Genomic DNA, 14,542 nt, shown 5'->3' on the forward strand with positions numbered 1-14,542 from the left:
GGGTGGAATTCCATGGCAGGCAAAGGTAAACTTGATGGGCTATAGCGAAGTACTCTTATTCCTCCTGGCCCACAAGCAGTGCTGCAAAGGCACCTAACTTTACCAGAAGCAGCCCTTGCCTCATCAGCCCTATTAAACAGTCACATTGAGCAATGTTTCTCCTGGGAATGGGCTGGTTGCCTTCACCTCATTCAGCCTCTTACAACTGGAAGTGGGCAAGTTAAAACCAGGTCTGAGATAGTTTTTTTGATTTTTCACAACTTACCTGACCAAAAATGCACTTGTATTTGGAGGTTAAAATTGCTCTCTTTGTCTTAACAATGAAAATCATTTTTCACAGGTATTGTAATTCTGTGCATGAATTTTGGATAACTCAGTTGTGGGATTTCCATAGTTTATCAGGTCAACTCCAGCTGAAAATAAATTAATCAAATGTCACAACTTTGGTGGGTTGATTTTTGTTTCTGGTGTAAATATCTGCCGTTCCCGTCAAATTCATTTTCATGGTTAGGCCTCATTTGCATAGAGGGGTCGATCTGCCTGTGTGTTTAGGAGGCAGCTTGCCAGCTACGGGGATAATGAATCTCGTGAGGACTTCAGCAGTACCATGAAGTGGAGGGCTGGGAAGAGTAAGGAGGATGTAGGGTCAATGCAGTATCTTATTTCAGAGCTGTTGAAATTTGAAGTGCATATCAAGCAGCAAGGAATTGCAGTTAAGGGAGCTTTAATGCTTAAAAACCCCAAATAATCACTCGGAAATGAGTATCGACAGGATCTGCCTCTAGCTTTCCATTACTGTCGTCAATAATCTCTTGAAGTCAACTGGAAATAGCCTCCTTCTGACCCATAGTACCCTTAATTTGTGACCATGTTAACAAAATCATGATGGTAATGCTAATTAACATGAGTATCCCATTAACTGCATCATCTGTTCATTCACCTTGCCTTTCTGCTGGCAGGAGCATTGGTTGCCTAAATCAGATACCTAGCCAAAAATCAGAAAGGTTGGACCTTCTATGGTAAGTTTTATTTCTTACAATTTTCTCCTTCCTACTGCCCCATTTACAAGTGTTAAAAAGACGGTGGGGGAGGCAATCAGCAACATTTTCTATCTCAAATTGCTATTGCATGCAGACTTTGGTTAAATGTTCTGACACCTCAACAGGTCATTTATCAATCAGAATATCGATAAAGGAGTGAAGATTTTCACAACCACTGGCTGAAATTAACTTTTTTTAGGTAGAAATCATATTTTTAAAAATTCATTCATCAGACATGGACATCACTGGCTGGCCAGTGTTTATTCCCCATCCCTAGTTGCCCTTGGAGGGCAGTTGAGAATCAACCACATTCCTATGGCTCTGGAGTCACACGTAGGTCAGATCAGGTAAGGATGGCAGATTTCCTTCCCTAAAGGACATTAGTGAACCAGATGAGTTTTTCCAGTAATCGACAATGGTTTCATGGTCATCAGTAGACTCATAATTCCAGGTATTTTTACTGAATTCAAATTCCACCATCGACCGTGGGATGGCACTTGCAACCGGCTCCCCAGAGCTGAGTTCCTGGTTTAATAATCTAGTGATAATACCACTAGGCCATCACTTCCTTGGCATATAAACAAGCCCTGGTGTGTGTTATTGATTAGTTATTCAACTATTATCACAACAGAACAGCGTAGACAGCCTCCATTTTTGAATATAGTCCCATAATAATGAGCTGAGTTTACAATATTTTGAGTATTCTGCATATCACTGCTTTTCGCCTATTCAAGAAATCAACTATTTTTTCATCTAGTGTTCTGTCTGTTGGTATATGAAAATAATTGTTCTTGTAACTTCGATGGGCTATTAGAATGGAAATAGTTTTGAATTAAAAATAAGCTTGGAAAATGAATCTTTGATTTTCATTTTACAAATGCCTATTCTTACTCCCATATTATTCCCATATATGTTTAATCACAAAACGTGTTATGAACTGTATGGATTTTGTGCTGTTTGCAAAGTTCCCTTTTGTGTCACTGTAAATAGTTGTACTTGAGGAATGAAGAGAAAAGCAGAATTAATTTAAGAGGTGGTGCCATCATGCTAATGTGTCTTACAGAATGCTGTGTAATGTTGCTAAACAGACACGACCACTTCCATAACGCTGGCAAATGTATTGCTCACCACCATTTTTGTAAAGTAAATGTTACAGCTGATGTTTGCTTTTAGGTTCCAGTCCAAGCATTTTTAATCCTTTAAAGGATAAAGCTTGCAATGATTTTTGTTAGCAGTCAAGAGGAGCTATTGTGATCTCCTGTGGGAGAAAAGTGACATCCTGGAGAAATCTACAGTATGGTTCATTGTATTAAACTGATATGGAAAAGTCAAATACAACAGCCGAGATTTTCCAGCCTCCCAGCCGCATGTTTCCCGCCAGCAAAAGGTGTCATGTTGTTTGCGAGTGGTGGGATTCTCCGCTCCCACCACTGTCAGTGGGAATTCCCATTGATGTCACCCCATGCCGGCGGGAGACCCATGGTAGAGGCGCACTGCCGGCGGGACCAGAGAATTCCAGCCAACATAACGATTGTAAAGTTGTTTTATAAATGGCAGAACTCTTCCATTCAAGGTCAGACCTTTCTAAATCCCTACTGCGAGGTACATAATTTGGGCTAACACCAAGGGAGTGCAACATTGTTGCAGGTGTTGCCTTTCAGTGGACATAAAGGTTCTTTGGCAGTATTCAAAAGCAGACAATGTCTCCTGCTGTCCTGGTCTATTTTTAATCCTTCTAAGCAGGTTATCTGGTCATTTATCCTATTGCAGGTTGTTGGAAGTTAATGTACTAATTAGTTGCCTACATAACAGCAGTGACCAGCCTTTGATACTCCTGATAGAATCATAGAATCCTATAGTGCAGAAGGAGGCTATTTGGCCCATCGAGTCTGCATTGATCACAATCCCACGCAGGCCCTATCCCCATAACATCATGCTAGTCCCCCTGATATGAAGAGGCAATTTAGTGTGGCCAATCCACCTAACTCGCACATCTTTGGACTGTGGAAGGAAACCAGAACACCTGGAGGATGCCCACTCAGACACTGGAGAACGTGCAGGTTCCGCACATACAGTGACCCAAGATGGGAACTGAATCCAGGTCCCTGGTGCTGTGAAGCAGCAGTGCTGACCACTGTGCCACCCCTTAATACAATAGAAGAACAGATAATTTAATTGATAATACAAAAGAAATGCAAATTCTTCCTTGAAATGTCTCGGACTCACTTCTCAGTGAGTTGCTTTTTATATGCAATAATTTTAAAGCCTACAAACATATATATGATAAACATGCCTCTTTGAGGACATGGAAGTATATTTTAAAATAAATGTACCACATTACTAAACTTTGAGACAGCTGTCCATAAAGACCTTTATGAATAGTATTTTTTACTCACATGGTTGGTATTTTACAACCTCACTCGAGTGAGGTCATTGGAGAATTCTGTTCTGCAAGTCGCGCCTGTCCCGATTCTGGGCCGGGTGTGATGGTAAAATTCCAGCCACTGTCTCTAAGAAGTGAATAGTTTCAACTGAAGACTTAAAAGTGCTAAAACACACATTAATAACATTTCTTTTATTCGTTCACGGGACATGGGCGTCGCTGGTTGGTCAACGTCTATTGCCCATCCCTAGTTGCCCTTGAGAAGGTGCTTCTGTATTGTTGCTGGTTGTAATGTAGGAAAATTTCACCGAATTAATCAATTGCTTTCTGTATATTAAAATCCTAAATTTATAACAAAAAGATACAGTGGTGTTAAATATTAATGCTTTAAGTTAGCATGAGCTTCCTCAGTGTAACAGTATTGCAATTACAAATTGATTTTGTCTCTTGAAGCAACAGAGTATTGATCAAGCGTCCACCATGAATGAACAACTAAATTGCATTTTATCAGGGGTTCAGCACATTCAGTTTATTTTATACAACTCTAAATCTCAGTAATTGAACACTGATCAATTTCTAGGTTGGACAAAGAGCAATGTTTTCTTTCTCTTGGACACATTTTTATATTTCAAAGCTTGCTGTAATATCGAACTAGGCTGAGCACCACTTACTGTGACAGAATGAAAATCTAGGCCAGAAAATCTGCTGAGGGACAAAATACATTGGAGTCAGAATGAACCCATGTGAGACCACGGCTGCTAATGTTTGCAGGATTGTGTTTCATCTAAATGAAACCCTGGATAGACTACACACTGAGTACTGTAACCAAAAGAGAAAATGCTGGAAAATCTCAGTAGGTATTGCAGCATCTGCAAGGAGAGAAAAGAGTTTACGTTTTGAATCCAGATGACCCTCTGTCAAAGCTGAGTTTTTTTACACCGAGTACCGCGACCAGTTCTAGAATTGAAGAGAGTGCAGGTAGGTTTATCAGAATGACCTCACACCCAGGGGTTAGATTGAGAGGAGAGATTACACAAACTACGGTTGCATTCTCTGGAATTTTGCACATTGCCTAAGTAGTGAATTAATCAAGGTTTTCAAAATATTAAAAGGAACAGATAGGTCCCCTCTGCCTCCCAGTCCACTCCCACATGGGTGGGACCTGGAGGGGAGGGGGGTGGATTGTTAATTTCTCTGCACTGCTGATGCCAGGCCAGATGAGTGATTTCAGCATTTTGTCTTTTTACTTCAGTTTTCCAGCACATCTGCATTATTTTTGCATCCGGGAAAGATCCTTGGCTTTATAAATAAAGGCATGGAATTTTCCAGCTCAAAGCTGGAGTAGTGTCCAGTTCTGAACAGTATAATTTAGGAAGCGTGTCAAAGCCTCAGTGAGGGTGCAGAGGAAATTTGCTAGAGTAGTACCAGGGGGTGAGAGATTTCAGCTACATGGAGAGGCACGAGGAGGGCTGGGATTTGGGAGGCCTGGAGAACCTGGGGTGGGGGATATATCTGGCACAGAGTTGGGGGGGGAACCCTCCAATGGGCCCAGGGGGCTCAGTATATAAGATCCCCTCTGCTAGTAGTCAAGACAGGAAAACCTGCAAGCATGGGCCTTTCCTGCTGATGGTTCAGTCCTAGCAGTGGTGTAATGAGGCCCTTGTGGACATTAATTGCCCACTTGAAGAACTGGTCCCCTGGTGACTGGGCCACCTGGTGGGGGCAGGAGCAGGTGAGTAGGTCGATCAAGCTGTCTGCTGGACTATGCATTCCCACCCCCCCCTTCCTCCCACCTCCACCACCCACCCACTCCTCGCCCCATCTTCAAACCTCCTGGCAGCGGAGTGCAAAACCCAGTCTTGAGGATAATTAGAAAAAGAGGACAGGCAACCCAAAAATAAATGACGCAATGAGTTGTCATTTGGAATGCACTGCCTTAAAGCATGGTGGATTCAGATTCAATAATAATTTTCAAGAGGGAATTGGACAAATACTTGAAGTGGAAATATTTGCTGGGCCATGGGGGAAGAATGAGAAAGTAGGACCAATTGTGCAGTTAATGGGGAGAGGGACTGATTTCAAAGTTTTAGTATAGACATGAAGGACTGAATGGTCTCCTTCTGTACTACATCTTTAAAATGTGCTAAAGTATTTACAGCAGGGCAACCTGAGGGATAATTTACTGGAATGGGAATCACATTAAAGAAAAGAGTAGCTAATCACTGGGTAAGCTACATTTTTGATGTTCTGCTGATATCCGTAACTGTATTAGCAATGATTCATTTATTTCCAGCTCATTTAATTTAATAATTCACTTCAAAATTCTCACGTTGCATCAAACTCTTGACACCTGCTTGCAAACTGTAGTTGTACAAATATTTCTCTAACAATTGCGACTGAACGTGCGCGTGGAGGAGTTATGTAACAATAACATTACACAAAAGAGAATGAGGTGAATCTGAGAGATGAGAAGTGGCTCGGCCCTACTGCTTTGTAATCCTGTCCTCCTAGTTGAGTATGTAAATAAAGGTTAGTCTTTTGCATAGACAACAAACATCTTCTAAGATGATCCAGTGATAACAAGTGGTGGCTGTGGTGACCAGACCAACAAAGAATCAGTTTAATTGGAAACGGAAAAGCCTAGTAACAGTGAAGAGCATTGGGTGAATACGTCAAGATCTCTCCAATAATTAGCCCACTGAGGAAGACCACGAGGACAGCCCAGCAACTAATACAGAAAGCAGAGTGGAAAAGGGGAACCTTAAGCCCATTATTTGCAATGAGCATTAGTTCTACCCTACCTCTCTCAGAATCATACCAGAAGATAGAAAGCCCTGCTTACTCTTGCATGTCAAACTAACAAGGACAAGGTCAGTACCTTGTTATATACCATTGGTAGCATTGCAGATGGTATGCTACCCAGGTGGAGTGCGAATGAGGAGACATTCTCTGAGGTTGTCATCATAACCTTTGACTTGTATTTTATCCTTTAGCAAAACATCATCATTGAGATGGAAAAACTCAACAATTAAAATCAAAGAGGTGGTGAAGGAATTGATTCCTTTATAAATGATCCTTATCGACTGGCTAATGATTGTGAATATGGGACATTAACAGATGATCTAATAGGAGACAGAATAGTTGTTGGTGTTTTGGAAAAAAAAGTTTATGAAGTTTATTTATTAGTCACAAGTAGGCTTACATTAACACTGCAGTGAAGTTACTGTGAAATCCCCTAGTTGCCACATTACGGCACCTGTTCAGGTACACAGAAGGAGAATGTAGCATGGTCAATGCATCTAACCAGCACATCTTTTGGATTGTGGGAGGAAACAGGAGCACCAGAGGAAACCCAGGCAGACACGGGGAGAATGTGCAGACTCCGCACAGACAGTGATCCAAGCCGGGAATCAAACCTGGGTCCCTACAGCTGTGAGGCAGCAATGCTAACCGCTGTGCCACTGTGCCACGCCAAGATATCATGTCATATTTCCTACAATCTAGAGAGGATGTGACTTTGAGCAAAGCAGTACAGTTAGCTAGGCAGGCCCAAGAGCAAAATCAAAACTGGGGGCCACGATTCTGCCAAATTGTGACTGAATGCCCATTCCAAGAAGAAAACCCTTCAGTTTTCCCACTGGCATTAGCAGCTTCTTTCATGTGGGATTCTCCCATCTGATAGAAGCTAATTTATTCACAGCGGACAACCCTCCAGCCAGCCCTGCTGTTCCGAGACCGGGCCACAATTTTTAAAGAGTAACCTGATTTTTTCATTCAGGGACCAGGGGAGCAACGTCAACCCTGATGGACTTCATCCTAGAATCTTAAAAATAAGTGACTAGGTAGCAGATGTATTGATGCTAATTTTCCATAATTCTCTAGATTCTGAAAAGATTCCATCAGACTGGAAAGTAGTAAGAAGACTGGGTGGCAGAAAATGGGAAAATATAGGCTAGTTAACTTAACATCTGTCATGGGGATGGTGTTGGGATTGATCGTTAAGGAAGTTATAGCTGGGTACTTAGAAAAACTCAAAGTAATTGGGAAGAGTTAGCATGGTTTTGTCAAAGGGAAATCATGTTTCATCAATTTATTAGAGTTCTTTGAAGGAGTAACAACTGCTGCAGATAAAAGGGACCTGTAGATGTACTGTATTTGGATTTCCAAAAGGCATTTGATAAGATGCCACAATAAAGGTTATTGTGGAAAGTAAAAACTCATGGTGTAGTGGGTAATATATTAGCATTGGCTGAAGATTGACTGGTAGAAAGAGTATGCATAGATACGTCTTTGTCTGATTGGCAGGATGTGACAAGTAGGATCCTGCAGGGGTCTGTGCTAGGGCTTAAACATTTTACGATTACTTAAATGACTTAAATGAGGGGAGCGAAAACATTGTAGCAAAATTTGCAGATGACACGAAGATTGGAAAGAAAGCATGTTGTGGAAATGGCATAAGGAAGTTTGCAGATGGATAAAAAAGACAGTAGGACTAGGGGGCACAGCCTCAAGATAAAGGGGAGGCGGTTTAGAACGGAGTTGAGGAGGAACTTCTTCACTCAAAGGGTGGTGAATCTCTGGAATTCTCTGCCCGTTGAAGTGGTGGAGGCTGCCTCGCTAAATATTTTTAAGAAGCGGGTTGATGGGTTCTTGATAAGAGAGGGGATTAAGGGTTATGGGGAGAGGGCGGGAAAGTGGAACTGAGCCACAACAGATCAGCCATGATCTTATTGAATGGCGGGGCAGGCTCGAAGGGCTAGATGGCCTACTCCTGCTCCTATTTCTTATGTTCTTATGATAATAAATAGATTGAGCTAGTGGGCCACAATCTGGCAGATGGAGTATAATGCAGGGAAATGCAAAGTTGTTCACTTTGGCAAGAAGTTTAGAAAAGCAGAGCAGTACTTAAACGGAGAATGACTGCAGAATTCCAAAATGCAGAGGGATCTAGGTGTTCTGGTGCATTGGTCACAAAAAGCTAATATGCAAGTACAAGAAATAGTTAAGAAGGCAAATGGAATGCTATCTTATATTATGTGCTTCACTTACACAGGGCATTGGTGAGACCACCTCTTGATAATGTGTGCAGTTTTGATCTCCTTATTTAAAGAAGGATGCAAATGCATTGGTGCCTCTTCAGAGGATATTTACTAGATTAATACCTGGAATGAGCAAGCTGTGGAAAGCTGAGACAGATTGGGCTTGTTTCCACTGAAGCTTAGATGAGTGAGCAGTGACCTGATTGAACTTTATAAAATTCTGAACAGTCTTGACAAGGTGGAAGTGGAAAGGATATTTCCTCCTGTTGGGTCAGTCCAGAACTTCTTTTTCAAAAAGAGAGGTCGCCTTTATAGGATAGAGTTGAGGGGAACTTTTTTTTTCTAAAATGATTGTGTGACTTTGGAATTCCCTGCATCAAAAGGTATTGGAAGTGGGGTCATTGAATATTTTTAAGGTGGAGGTAGATAGATTCGTGTGAGGCAAGGGAATGAAAGCTTATTAGGAGTAAATGCGAATGTGGAATCTGAAACACAAACACATCAACCATGATCTTATTGAATGGCAGGGCAGGCTAAAGGGACAGAATTACTTATTCTCCTATTTCATATCTTTGTATATAATTGTCTCTTAACAATCTTTAAAAATTGATTTGTCCTATTATATTATTTATATCTTCTGGGATAGCAAATAATGATGTCAGTGTTCATACAACCCATTTTAAAAACATATTAAGCAGTCCTTTTCTACCTTACAAATATGAGGACGAATATTGATTTATTCAATACTGCCACATAAATATTTGAGCCAGTTTTTATAGCAGTGTAGTGATTTTGCCATTTACATTTTTCTAAATGTCTTGTATGTGGTGGCATTATGAGGCTGAGAAATATAATTGAGGAGGCTAACCTGGAGTTGATGGAATTATTTTGATTCCTGCAGGTAAAGTTCTGCTGTGTTAATGGTGACTGCTGTGGGCGGTCAGTTGTATTTATTTCCTCTTGTGTATAGCATGATGGAAATCAGAAGAAGTAAGGTTCCTTCCTACGGACTGAGCGTTCGAAGTGTAGTGGCTCACCTGATAACACTTTTGTCTCTGAGTATATGATTGTGAGCTCAAGTTATATTTCAGGACTTCAACAATAAAAATTCAAGTTGATACTCCAGTGCCATCCTGAGGGAGCGCTGCACTGTCTTTGACGTCAAATCAAGGCCCCATCCACCTCCTGAGGTGGACATGTAAGCACTACTTCAAATAAAACCATGGGCATTGTCTCCAGTGCCCTGGTCAATATTTATTCCACAATTTCTTCCTTTCCGTTCAAACATGCACTGGTTTGGACTCAGTGGGCAGAATTTTCATGTCCTGCCTGCCACGGGAATTGTAGCGGGTGGGATCTGGACCATGCTAAGGTCCGTTGAACTCGGGCGGGATTTTCTGGCCTTGGGACAAGCACCCCGAGTTTCTATAATGGGTAAATTATACAAACTAATAACTGAATCCTGATAAACTTGCAAGTGCACTAAAGAGCATGCAATCCAGTCATTTGTCAGATATAATTTTAATGGGACAGTGAAAACAGAGTTCACAGGACAAATTAATAAAGCTGTTAAAAATGGATTCCTGGGCTTTATAAATAGAAGTGCAATGGAATCCATAACCTTGATAAATCACTAGCTAGTCTTCAGCTGCAGAACTGTGTGAAGTTACAGGCACCACATTTGGAAGGATGTTAAAGCCTTGGAAATGATGTCTTACAAGATTGAATCATAGAATCTCTATAGTGCAGAAGGAGGCCATTCGGCCCTTCATGTCTGCACCCACCCAGTCGTTAACAGAGTATCCCACCCAGGCCTTATTCCTGCAACCTCATATGTTTGTGCTGCCAATCCCCCTAACCTACACAGCTTGGGGCACTACGGGGCAATTTAGCAGGTTATCAGATGTGATAACTTGCACATCCTTGGTTATCAAGAATGTGGAATTTCAGTTTTGTATGGGGAAACAGGGATCTGAATAGAAAAAGTTAAGGCTGGATTTAATAGAGGTACTCAAAATTATGAAGGGTTTTGATAGCATGAACAGGGAGAAATTGTGTCCGCTGATAGGCAGATCACCGGAAGTCACATTTAAGATAACTGGCAAAATGATAAGGCAGAGATAAGGGGTGGCATTTTATGGCCACACTCACCCTATCACCAGCAACCTGTCCTGGTTCCCCCCATGCTGACAATGTAGTTAAGGAAGCCGTCCAATGACTCTACTTTCTCAGAGGACTAAGGAAATTTGGCATGTCAGCTAAGACTCTCACCAACTTTTACAGATGTACCATAGAAAGCATTCTTTCTGGTTGTATCACAGCTTGGTATGGCTCCTGCTCTGCCCAAGACTGTAAGAAACTATAAAAGGTCATGAATGTAGCCCAATCCATTCACGCAAACCAACCTTCCATCCATTGACTCTGTCTATACTTCTTGCTTTGCCTCGGCAAAGCAGCCAGCATAATCAAGGACCCCACACACCTCGTACATACTCTCTTCCACCTTCTTCCATCCGGAGAAAGACACAGAAGTCTGAAGTCACATACCAACCAACTCGAGATCAACTTCTTACCTGCTCCCATCAGCCTTTTTAATGGACCTACCTTGCATTAAGTTGATTTTTCTCTACTCCCTAACTATAACTGTAACACTACATTCTGCACTCTCTTGTTTCCTTCTCTATGAATGGTATGCTTTGTCTGTATAGCACGCAGGAGACAATACTTTTTACTGTATACTAATACATGGGACAATAATAAATCAAATCAAATCAAATCAAAAACATAAAAATCCACCCAAGGATTTCCAATGGTCTGTCCTTTTCTGCTCTGATTTCTGTGGCGGGTGGGACGTTAAAATTCGCCTCATGGAGTCATTATTTTAACAAGTTATTATGATCTATAATTTCCCCATCTGGAAGCATGGAAGTAGGTTTAAAAATAACTTGCAAAATTGGATATATAATTTGAAAAGGAAGCGTAAAATACAGGGGAAAAGGGGGAAGGGGGAAGCGTGGGTATAATTGGGTAGCCCTTTTCACGACGGGCTGAATAGCCTGCTTCTTTGCTGTACATTTCTATAGTTATAATTATTTGCGATATGAATGTTTTTAACGAACACACTAAGCAAAAATATTATTTCCGTGTGTCATAGCTTGGCCATTTTTTTCTAAAAAGACTTGGAATAAGCAATTTTAATCCAGTCTCCACCAGTGTTATACCATCCATGTCGATTATGGACAGCCTCCTCATCAGTCAAGTCAGTTTAAGGAGAGGCAATGGCCTCGTGATATTATTGTTAGACTATTAATCCAGAAATTCAGCTAATGTTCTGAAGGTCAGGGTTCAAATTTGCCATGGTAGATAGTGGAATTTGAATTCAATAAAAAATATCAGGAATTACAAATCTAGTGATGATCGCGAAACCATTGTCAATTGTCAGAAAACCCATCTGGTTCACTAGTGTACCTTTAAGGAAGGAAATCTGCTGTCCTTAGCCAGTCTGGCCTACATGTAACTCCAAAGCCACAGCAATGTGGTTGACTCTAAACTGCCCTCCAAGGGCAACTAGGGATGGGCAAGAAATGCTGGCCAGCCAGCAACACCCATGTCCTACGAATGAATAAAAAAAAAGTAACATCATTTTCTATTACCAAAGGACTCAATTGGAAAAGTGTTCTCTACTGCACGTTAATTGTGCTGGCTATTTCAGGCTTTGTGGAAGATGGAAGCTTCATCAGTTTAATATTTACAGTTTGTCACCAGCTCATTTTAGCAATAACTTGAATCCACATGGGACTCTGCAGCAAAATGCAGAATCACAATGATCCACTGATGGCGACAAAAGCAACTTGAATTTATGTAGCACCCTTAATTTAATAAGAAATATAAAGATGCACCACAGAAGGATTGTAAATCAAATTTTGAGTGATATAAAGAATCAGTAAGGCAGATGACCCAAAGAAAGTTTAAGGAATATCGTAAATAGTCACTTGGTGATACAGAACTTGATTATTGCTGAAACAAGTGACACGTTCTTGAAGCTTTTTGTCTTGCACTCATCAGAGTAGCTGTGCAAAATAAACCAATATTAAAGGAAACAATAATTTATACTGCATCAGAAGAGACTGTTGATTCGTTGGAAAGTGGATTCTGATTGGTAGAGGTGTTGCCATGGGAAATGCAGTAGAAAAGAGTTAACTGTTAACTGCCAAGCTTTGGTTTCAAATTCAAACCCAGGAGGTCAACTCTGATTGGTCATTGCATTGCCATGGGGATTGCACCAGAGATTGGTTGTTCTCCAAACTTCTCATTAATTGGAAAAGACATAGGCTGAAATTTACTGCCCTGCCTGCTACAAGAATCGAAGTGAGTGAAGGGCGGACCATGGAAAGGTCCATTGACCTCGAGCAGAATTTTATGGTTTCGGGATGAGCAAGGCCATAAAGTGTGGCCCATAATGCATAGACATGCTCCTTGTGTCTGGAAACAGCCAGGCCCTGTGTGAATAAATGTGGCTTCTAACATGCATGAGTAAGCCACACGGCCAAATGAACTGATAACCTACAATTAGTTTTCAATGTAATTCTTAGCACAATCAGGATTGTTTAGCAATCACATTTAATGTGAGTTTTGCAAGCACAGGCTGTTTGGGTGTGGTCAGATCTTTGCCTATTTTTGCAAACAGCTGACTGGGAAAGATCACTAGGAGGCTTGAGGCATGTTTCCCTGTGGAGAGAATGCAGACGTGATCATCCCCTCTCCCATCAACGGCGGGCCACTTTACCCACTGTCAAATGTCGGGAATTCCATTATAATAAATTTGCATATAATTATAGCAGCCAACATCAGAATCATTCCCAAGCTAATTTAAATCTCGCGTCGGTATGATCGCAGAATGGTGAAATGTATGAGTGGTTTCAAAAGGTGTGCACCCGGTGAGCTGAATTCCAAGAGGAACTCGGAGGAGGCGCCACTCATGCAGTGTTTGTAGATCCCAATTCAAGGAAGCAGCTCCTCATATGTGTTGCAGGGAGGGTGGGTGTTCGTAGTCCGGTCTCCACAGCAGCTTCTTCACACCTGCCTTGTGGCAAGGCAAACTGTGTAAGAGTGAAGGGAGACAAGGACTCCCAGGGCTCGGCTAACAATAGGGTGGGGGGAGGGGGTTGAGGTCAGCACAGACTGCACGCAAGCACATGGGGAGTGCAGCATAGGGAGGGAGGGGAATGTGAAGACAACAGCCAAGCAAATGCATAGAACTTATCAATGATGAGCCCTCTCTCACATCTGAGGTAATTTGGCTTGAGCTTCGTTGATAGGCTTGGAGTCAGGCTAGTCAAGAAATTGTGCTCACTCAAACAGCACTAATGTCTGAGAATGTTAATGATTGCTACACTACATTTAACCCCTTATGCACAGACTTACAAATCCAATGAGTTCTGTGGTTCAACAGAACCACTGAGTGACTTGGCAAGTATAAGGATTCCCTTAGAGAGGTGACTGTGGAGCACTCTTCGAGGGGGACACCCTAATCCCTTGCTTTATGTTAAAGTTTACATTGACAAGTGTGGGTAGACGAAAAGCACAATGCAGGTCAGGACAATGCCTGCACCTGTGTTGAGGCATCAGGGGCCAGTTGAGTGGCCAGAGGTCACATTGTGTAGTGCAGTAGTGTGGGGAGGTTGTTTGATAAACCATCATGTGCACTGAACACTGGACATTCATGGGGTAATCAGGACTCTGGGGCATGCATAAAGGGGCCTTGAGAGGTAGCTGCAAATGATGACTTGACAAAGGTTGGCTCTCAGCAGACTAAAGGTGACCATTGTATCTCTCTCTTTGCTACACCAGTGAGGAGCTTGTCAGGAAGATGGAGCCTGGCAATCTCACTGTCTGCCTCATTGCTTAGGGAGAAAATGGGGAAGAATGTGATGGTGGTGCTTGGCTCAACAAAGACAGGATCTGAACCCTCAGGAGCTGGGGCAGAAAGATATAAGAACATAAGAACATAAGAAATAGGAGCAGGAGTAGGCCATCTAGCCCTTCGAGCCTGCCCCGCCATTCAATAAGATCATGGCTGA

This window comes from Carcharhinus amblyrhynchos, chromosome 3 (assembly GCF_965287045.1).
Source record: "Carcharhinus amblyrhynchos chromosome 3, sCarAmb.v2.hapA, whole genome shotgun sequence".
NCBI lineage: Eukaryota > Metazoa > Chordata > Chondrichthyes > Carcharhiniformes > Carcharhinidae > Carcharhinus > Carcharhinus amblyrhynchos.